We start from the raw sequence: 8,948 nt of genomic DNA on the forward strand, positions 1-8,948 counted from the left end.
CTTCTTGCAAAGCATGTAAACGTTGAAATCAAACTGCTACATTCCTCTGACTATTCACAATGATCATATTATTGTGTGCATGTGACCGTACTCAGTTTAGCACATCCCTGTATCACTGTGTGACAACTGTAATGTAGAACTGTCAGGTGAGACAATCAAGGGAGAAACCCGGCAGGATACATACAAACACAAACTCTATTACTACGTACTCTGACCTATCATGTTGTTTACATGTGGTTGAGCGATTCCATACAGTTTATTCAGAGTCCATTTGGACCTGTGCATGCCCAGCTTGTATGTCAGTCCTTTTGAAGGGGCAATCTATGATCACTAGAAGCATTTTGAATTTACCCATTGATTCTTGAAGAATATAACTTATGTAATGTCTCATGAGCTAAGATCGACTGTTCTACCCCGTCAGAACGCAAAATATACGTTTATTTTACTCCGATGTTTGGAAACACTGTAAATGTAAACAAACACTATATACCCTGGAAACATGGTTGAAACAATTATTTTGATCCCGTGAATGGTCAGTCCTTGTATCCATAGCTCTGTTTATGAATTGGAGAGTGATTGCATTTCTCCAGCCCCATTCCTCAGCTGCTTACCAAAAAAAAGCTGGCTGTGTGTCTGCTTGGTCGTTGTTTGAACGACAGATTACCCTTTGAACTAAGAGGCAGTCTCCTGACGGGATCTCCCGAGCGTTTCCCAGAACTTGTCATAGAAAGCCTTAGTGAGGAATCCATGGCATGTCTCCTGGACTATAGAGCGGAGAGACAGAGGGGTGCCTGGGAGTGCCCATTCCAAAGGCATGATCCATATCCCTGTTCCAGTGAGAGGGAAAGTCCACCAACACACAGATATAAGGGATGTGTGGGGGGGGTCTCTGTGTGGTCCAGTCCATGGGGCCAGAGCGCCTAACACCTTTAGGTTGTCAGAGGTCAGTACCAGGGATTCTGTCCTATCTGACACTGAACAGGGCACCAGTCATCCTGCCAAAGTAGAGCTCCCGTATCCACAGGTCTGCTCTCACTGTCATGGTGATAGATAGGTTAGATAGTCATATTAGGACAGAAAGAGACTCAGTGTAGCATCAGAGAGCCCCCCAACAGGGCACATCCACTACACACAGCCAGAACAGGTTTGCGTGTCCCTGATATTTCAAAGAAACATGCCTGGCCCAAACTAACCTGTACTTAGCAGGGAATGCAGTGCACGGTGTGTTGTATTCTTGAGTGGGTTTCTATCTCCACCTAGCTCAAAGGGTGCATGACAAGAGTGGATTAAGCAGAGTGGATAGAATAAATAGGTCTATAAATCTGCCCTGGCTGTCTCCTGTGGCGGCGAGGGGGAGGGACGGGGGGAGGTAGCTATCTGTTTGCATTCCAGAGTGGCACACAACAACACAATCAACACATACCAAGCCAGCCCGCAAGGCCAGGGGAATCAGACGGGAGAGTGACGGGCAGAGAGGTGCCAAAGATGGCACCGTGCTCTCCCAGGGAATGTCATTTAACTGTCCTCAAGCACGCATTTTCTCTCTCTCTCTCTCTCTCTCTCTCTCTCTCTCTCTCTCTCTCTCTCTCTCTCTCTCTCTCCCCATCTTCTGCCCTGTTTGTCTCTCATTTCGGTTCTCGCCACAACACCATGTGTGACACATTATTGTGCAGATTCACTCAGTGCTGCTCTCACTTCCACCACCATTCCCCCATGAGGTTCTCAGTACCGCCGTGCTGAAGTAGACCCAGCAGTTCTATGATCTGCATCAGTCTTCCACTCTTCTCTCCTCCCTTCCAACGCCAGCCTATCGGGGAGATATGGTGCAACTCTGTCATTTGTCTGGCTTATCTGACCTTCCAAAGTCCTGTCGTCCGACCTCTCTCTCTCTCTCCCTCTAATCCCCTCCATCTCTCTGCTGATATGGTGCTTTTTGAGGAGTGCTGCTGCGAAAGATACCCGGACTCCTCTTTTCTTGTGGGGAGCAGACTTGGATACTTGTCTATACACACCGAATCCATCCTTCTAATTCCCTTCGATGCCAGTCAATCGAGCTTATGGCCAGTCAATAGTAATTATACACTGCCTTAGTTTATCCACGTTCTGTCCGTATTAACACGTTCCGCAGATGGGATCCCCGCCCACTCAGACAGAGTAACCGTCCTACCTTCCAGATACAGATCTCATGGCACAGGGGGGGGGGGGGGATGACTTCTAATTAAAACCAAGGAGAGGAAGGGAGGGGAAGAGTGACAATGCCAATGCCATGGCATAAGTGAAATGACTTTTGAGGTAAAGAGGGATAGTCTCTATATTACTCTTCCTCCATCTGTGGTACTCCTCCTCCACAATACGTTTGACTGTGTCCCATCTGGATCCGATCTGAGGGGACTGGATTCTTCTGAGGGTGTATGGTGGCCCTCAGCTGCAGACCTTTACTACCTGACTGCTGACTTCAATGGCGCCATTTTAAAAGAGCCAGCTGGGTGAAGGCAGGGGCATGCATGCCCAATGCTGTCCCGTGGGTCACAGAAGCATCCGGTATCAGATGAGGGGCTCTAAAGGAACAGATGAGATTCAATGTAGAGGGAGGGAGGAGAGGAGCGTGACAGAAGGGCAAACGGCGGGGAGAGATAGGGAGGAACACTGAGGAGATGAAGAGAGAAGTGGATGCTGACATGAAATGAGAGCGTGGCAGGCATTGAAAAGCCCCTGACAGCGCTGAAACCACAATTGCCTTCATTGCTTTGAGCGTGCAGCCATTGTAAACAAAGCCCGGGACGTGAGTCTCTGTTTGGCATGTGCATCTCTCTCTCTGCGTACTTTATACGAAGCCCTCTGCACCTTACCTCATCTGGGTTGGGAAATAATGACACCATCTACAGAGCACCACCTTCTCAGGGCTCCCCCTTCCTGGGAGACCCACAAACGTAGCCTCTCTCTGGGCAGTGTACGCTTCCCCGCTCGGGGTCCCCGGGGCTGGTGCCCAAGCAGCTGCAGCAGGATCACCAGACATCACGGACAGGGAACGTCTGACTAATCTCCTCTCCAGGCACCGAACCGACAGTGTGCTGCTGCTGAGTCTGTGGAGTGACTCTCTGTAAACACACAGGTCTAGGGCTAACCCTTTCACACACACACACACACACACACACACACACACACACACACACACACACACACACACACACACACACACACACACACACACACACACACACACACACACACGGAGAGTAGCGAGCACGCACCTGTCGAAGTTATCTGCTTAGGATGTTGTCTGTTGTTTTCTGCTTCACCTTGGAGAGAGAGAGAGAGAGCGAGAGAGGGAGGGAGATGGAGAGAGAGACAGACAGACAGAAACAGATAGACAAAGAGACAGAGAGCGAGATAAACAAAGACAGTTGCAGCAGTAAATGCGTTTGTCATGGACATGGTGACTGGCATGTGAGCAAGTGTGGAATCTGTTGCCATGGTCCCCTATACTAAGACATTAAACAACATCAGTTGCCAAGATGAACTACAAAACAAATGGACTATTTTCTTCGCAAATGCCCATTTTACTAAACCCAATGGCATTTTGTGGCTCGGCCATTGTTTTGACGGGTCACCAAGCAATCTTCACAACACTAAATGCGCCATTGCTTCCCTGGCCCAGTCGCATGCACATTGTGATTCTTTACGGAGAGGCCGTGTGTTTGCCACCTTATGATGTGAGCAGTAAGATTACCTCATGGTGCTCTCCTTTTTAACTCAATCACACCATGTCATTGTATAGCCTTTCCTCTTTAGTACCGTAACGGGTTTGGCATCAGTCAGACCATGGTCTGGTTCTGCTCACTCAATCACCCAGGGGCCCAACACACACCTGTTCTATATACAGGCTTACTGAGTGTATCACACACACGCGTTTGCAGAATAACCAAACACACACACCCACCCACCCACATAACTACACAAGCATGCACGTAACCACACACACACACACACACACACACACACACACACACACACACACACACACACACACACACACACACACACACACACACACACACACACACACACACACACACACACACACACACACACACAGTGTTACAGGTTCCTCTATCAGAGGGTGTGTGTTTAATAGACACTTGGTCCGTTGCCCTTCGTGTTCCAGGCTGATCCCTGAGGTAGGGTTGTGAGGCTTGTGTATAATGTAACATGGGGTTCTGAGGGGGGAAGACTTACCTCCTCTCTCCTAAACATAGACCTCAGATTCAACAGGGGTGTATAGGGTTTTACTACACAGAGGAGAAGGAGTCTCCTCATAAAACCCACACATCAGGTCTACCACGTATTTCCTCAACTGGAGCCTTTTGTAGTTTAAACGGTGTAAACACTACATTACTCTGACAGATGACAACGTTCATGCGGCCTTCCAGTTCATCTGGGACTTCGTAAAAAATGTGGTATGTCGTGGTAATATTAGGGAAACACAATCTGTGTAATATGAAACATGCTACAGTCGCTAACTGTGAACTTCCAATACAGTTGTGAGGTCCGTGTCTCTCTTGTGTCCAAGGGCAGAACTTTCTCTCAGGAAAAAATGTGACCCGGATGGATCATGTGACCGTAACGGAGCCACTTCCTCTAACCCTGGACTGTATACGAACACACAAGCGTGGGGGACAATACGTCTCTGATGAGGGAAACGCTACAGATGTACTGAGGATCACTGGTGGCCACCATGACTACAATCAACATTCATCACCCTCCCTTGAACCCTTCGAATCATGTTTTTCTCTTTTTCATGTTTCCCTTCGTGCATGCCTGCATGTTGAGCCAGGGGGACTTGAGTAAGCGTGGTGCTGAGCGTGGTGCTGAACGTGGTGCGGGCCATGCCAGCAGAAACAGAGCTGGTGCCCCACTGAGACGCAGACGCGGTTTACAAGGTAACAATCACCTCACTGCCCTGAAGCAGGTGGAGTCTAATCATGAGCAAGCATGGGGCCAGATGTCACAGCTTGCAAAGTCACGATGCCTAAAAAGCCAAGAGGGACACACATTTCAGCACAATAAACAAAGTCAATTTCCCTCGATTTACCCATATTCATCAAGCAATCTAGACATAAGCAAGTAGGACTACAGAGAAAGTGTATTGAGCTGTCGTTTAGGCCACAAACGGATCGAAACACATCTAATGTTCCCATTCCATATGTGCAGTCTGTTTGCTCAAAGTCTAACATACACTCCATATTCATGTGTAGCTTATGAGTAAAGGGTGGGTCCTGCTGTGAATTGAGACATTTCTCCCTTTACTTTGTTTTTGCCAAGTGCCCAAACATATTATGCTATACCAGATGTTCTGCATATGATACCATTACCTCACTTTTTAACACTAAGAGGGTCGGTCCCAGTCCAGTCACACTCCAAATTCTGACTCGGAGAAATGAGATAGTAAGTCATTATTATGGGATAGTAAGTCTGGATCATGGGATATTGAATAGCCCTGCGGGTCGACACTATTTAAAGGGGTAATCTGGGATTCAAACAATAAAAAAAGTGTCCTCAACGCCACTTAGTTTAGTAAACAGCTGAAGAGTGGGTGCAGAAGAAATGTAACCGCTCTCAAATTCATAGACGCAGGAACTGGATGCAAGGACTGAACATCCATGACATCAAAATGGCAGTTTTACCATGTGTTGAAGCTATACAATGTTTGTTTAAAATTACATTGTTTAAAAACAATGGAGTAAAAAAGCATATATTTTGGGTTCTGATGGATTAAGACCGTTGCTCACGGGGCATTTCTAAGTTGTATTCTTAAAGAATCAATGGCTATATATGAATAATTTAAAAGTAAAAAAAAAAAATGTATGTACCAATCCCAGAATGCCCCTTTAATGAATTTTTATTTTTATTTTTTTATTTCACCTTTATTTAACCAGGTAGGCTAGTTGAGAACAAGTTCTCATTTGCAACTGCGACCTGGCCAAGATAAAGCATAGCAGTGTGAACAGACAAGACAGAGTTACACATGGAGTAAACAATAAACAAGTCAATAACACAGTAGAAAAAAAGAGAGTCTATATACATTGTGTGCAAAAGGCATGAGGAGGTAGGCGAATAATTACAATTTTGCAGATTAACACTGGAGTGATAAATGATCAGATGATCATGTACAGGTAGAGATATTGGTGTGCAAAAGAGCAGAAAAGTAAATAAATAAAAACAGTATGGGGATGAGGGAGGTAAAAATGGGTGGGCTATTTACCGATAGACTATGTACAGCTGCAGCGATCGGTTAGCTGCTCAGATAGCAGATGTTTGAAGTTGGTGAGGGAGATAAAAGTCTCCAACTTCAGCGATTTTTGCAATTCGTTCCAGTCACAGGCAGCAGAGAACTGGAACGAAAGGCGGCCAAATGAGGTGTTGGCTTTAGGGATGATCCGTGAGATACACCTGCTGGAGCGCGTGCTACGGGTGGGTGTTGCCATCGTGACCAGTGAACTGAGATAAGGGGGAGCTTTACCTAGCATGGACTTGTAGATGACCTGGAGCCAGTGGGTCTGGCGACGAATATGTAGCAAGGGCCAGCCAACAAGAGCATACAGGTCGCAGTGGTGGGTGGTATAAGGTGCTTTAGTGACAAAACGGATGGCACTGTGATAAACTGCATCCAGTTTGCTGAGTAGAGTGTTGGAAGCTATTTTGTAGATGACATCGCCGAAGTCGAGGATCGGTAGGATAGTCAGTTTTACTAGGGTAAGTTTGGCGGCGTGAGTGAAGGAGGCTTTGTTGCGGAATATAAAGCCGACTCTAGATTTGATTTTAGATTGGAGATGTTTGATATGAGTCTGGAAGGAGAGTTTACAGTCTAGCCAGACACCTAGGTACTTATAGATGTCCACATATTCAAGGTCGGAACCATCCAGGGTGGTGATGCTAGTCAGGCGTGCAGGTGCAGGCAGCGAACGGTTGAAAAGCATGCATTTGGTTTTACTAGCGTTTAAGAGCAGTTGGAGGCCGCGGAAGGAGTGTTGTATGGCATTGAAGCTCGTTTAGAGGTTAGATAGCACAGTGTCCAAGGACGGGCCGGAAGTATATAGAATGGTGTCGTCTGCGTAGAGGTGGATCAGGTAATTGCCCGCAGCAAGAACAACATCATTGATATATACAGAGAAAAGAGTCGGCCCGAGAATCGAACCCTGTGGCACCCCCATAGAGACTGCCAGAGGACCGGGCAGCATGCCTTCCGATTTGACACACTGAACTCTGTCTGCAAAGTAGTTGGTGAACCAGGCACGGCAGACATCAGAAAAACCGAGGCTACTGAGTCTGCCGATAAGAATATGGTGATTGACAGAGTCGAAAGCCTTGGCAAGGTCGATGAAGACGGCTGCACAGTACTGTCTTTTATCGATGGCGGTTATGATATCTTTTAGGACCTTGAGCGTGGCTGAGGTGCACCCGTGACCGGCTCGGAAACCAGATTGCACAGCGGAGAAGGTACAGTGGGATTCGAGATGGTCAGTGACCTGTTTGTTGACTTGGCTTTCGAAGACCTTAGATAGGCAGGCCAGGATGGATATAGGTCTGTAACAGTTTGGGTCCAGGGTGTCTCCCCCTTTGAAGAGGGGGATGACTGCGGCAGCTTTCCAATCCTTGGGGATCTCAGACGATATGAAAGAGAGGTTGAACAGGCTGGTAATAGGGGTTGCGACAATGGCGGCGGATAGTTTCAGAAATAGAGGGTCCAGATTGTCAAGCCCAGCTGATTTGTACGGGTCCAGGTTTTGTAGATCTTTCAGAACATCTGCTATCTGGATTTGGGTAAAGGAGAACCTGGAGAGGCTTGGGCGAGTAGCTGCGGGGGGGGCGGAGCTGTTGGCCGAGGTTGGAGTAGCCAGGCGGAAGGCATGGCCAGCCGTTGAGAAATGCTTGTTGAAGTTTTCGATAATCATGGATTTATCGGTGGTGACCATGTTACCTAGCCTCAGTGCAGTGGGCAGCTGGGAGGAGGTGCTCTTGTTCTCCATGGACTTCACAGTGTCCCAGAACTTTTTGGAGTTGGAGCTACAGGACTTCCCTGAACAGTTGCATATCGCGGGGACTATTCGATGCTATTGCAGTCCGCCACAGGATGTTTTTGTGCTGGTCGAGGGCAGTCAGGTCTGGAGTGAACCAAGGGCTATATCTGTTCTTAGTTCTGCATTTTTTGAACGGAGCATGCTTATCTAAAATGGTGATGAAGTTACTTTTAAAGAATGACCAGGCATCCTCAACTGACGGGATGAAGTCAATGTCCTTCCAGGATACCCGGGCCAGGTCGATAAGAAAGGCCTGCTCACAGAAGTGTTTTAGGGAGTGTTTGACAGTGATGAGGGGATTGAATTGAATTAATCATTGAATTAAATCGGATGTCAACCAGATGTCATCAAACGGGCACCAACTCACATCAACAAAACTCTCCAATCCATTCATATGGAACAATATCACCACAAACTCTCTCTCTCTCACACACACACACACACACACACACACACACACACACACACACACACACACACACACACACACACACACACACACACACACACACACACACACACACACACACACACGGTGTGATTTATGTGACAACGACTTACTATCTAATAATTATGACTTAGTATCTCATAATTCTGACTTACTGTCTCGTAACTCGTAGTCAGATTTGATCTTCTTGGTGGCAGGATGCGGGCTTCCATACGTTTAGGCAAAGACAGACATGAAGAAATAGAAAGTGTGGTTAATAAGGGGACAGGGTAAGGATGTACCATTTGCAATTCTTTTCAGAATATTAGGTATGAACTTACTGCTTGTATATATCATGGGTACAATAGCACAGTAACAGGTGGCATGTAGGCCTAACAGATGTGTATGTGAGGTTAATAACAGGGTGTGTTTCAAGCTGTGGT

This window comes from Oncorhynchus masou, chromosome 1 (genome assembly GCF_036934945.1).
Source record: "Oncorhynchus masou masou isolate Uvic2021 chromosome 1, UVic_Omas_1.1, whole genome shotgun sequence".
In the NCBI taxonomy this organism is placed as follows: Eukaryota; Metazoa; Chordata; class Actinopteri; order Salmoniformes; family Salmonidae; genus Oncorhynchus; species Oncorhynchus masou.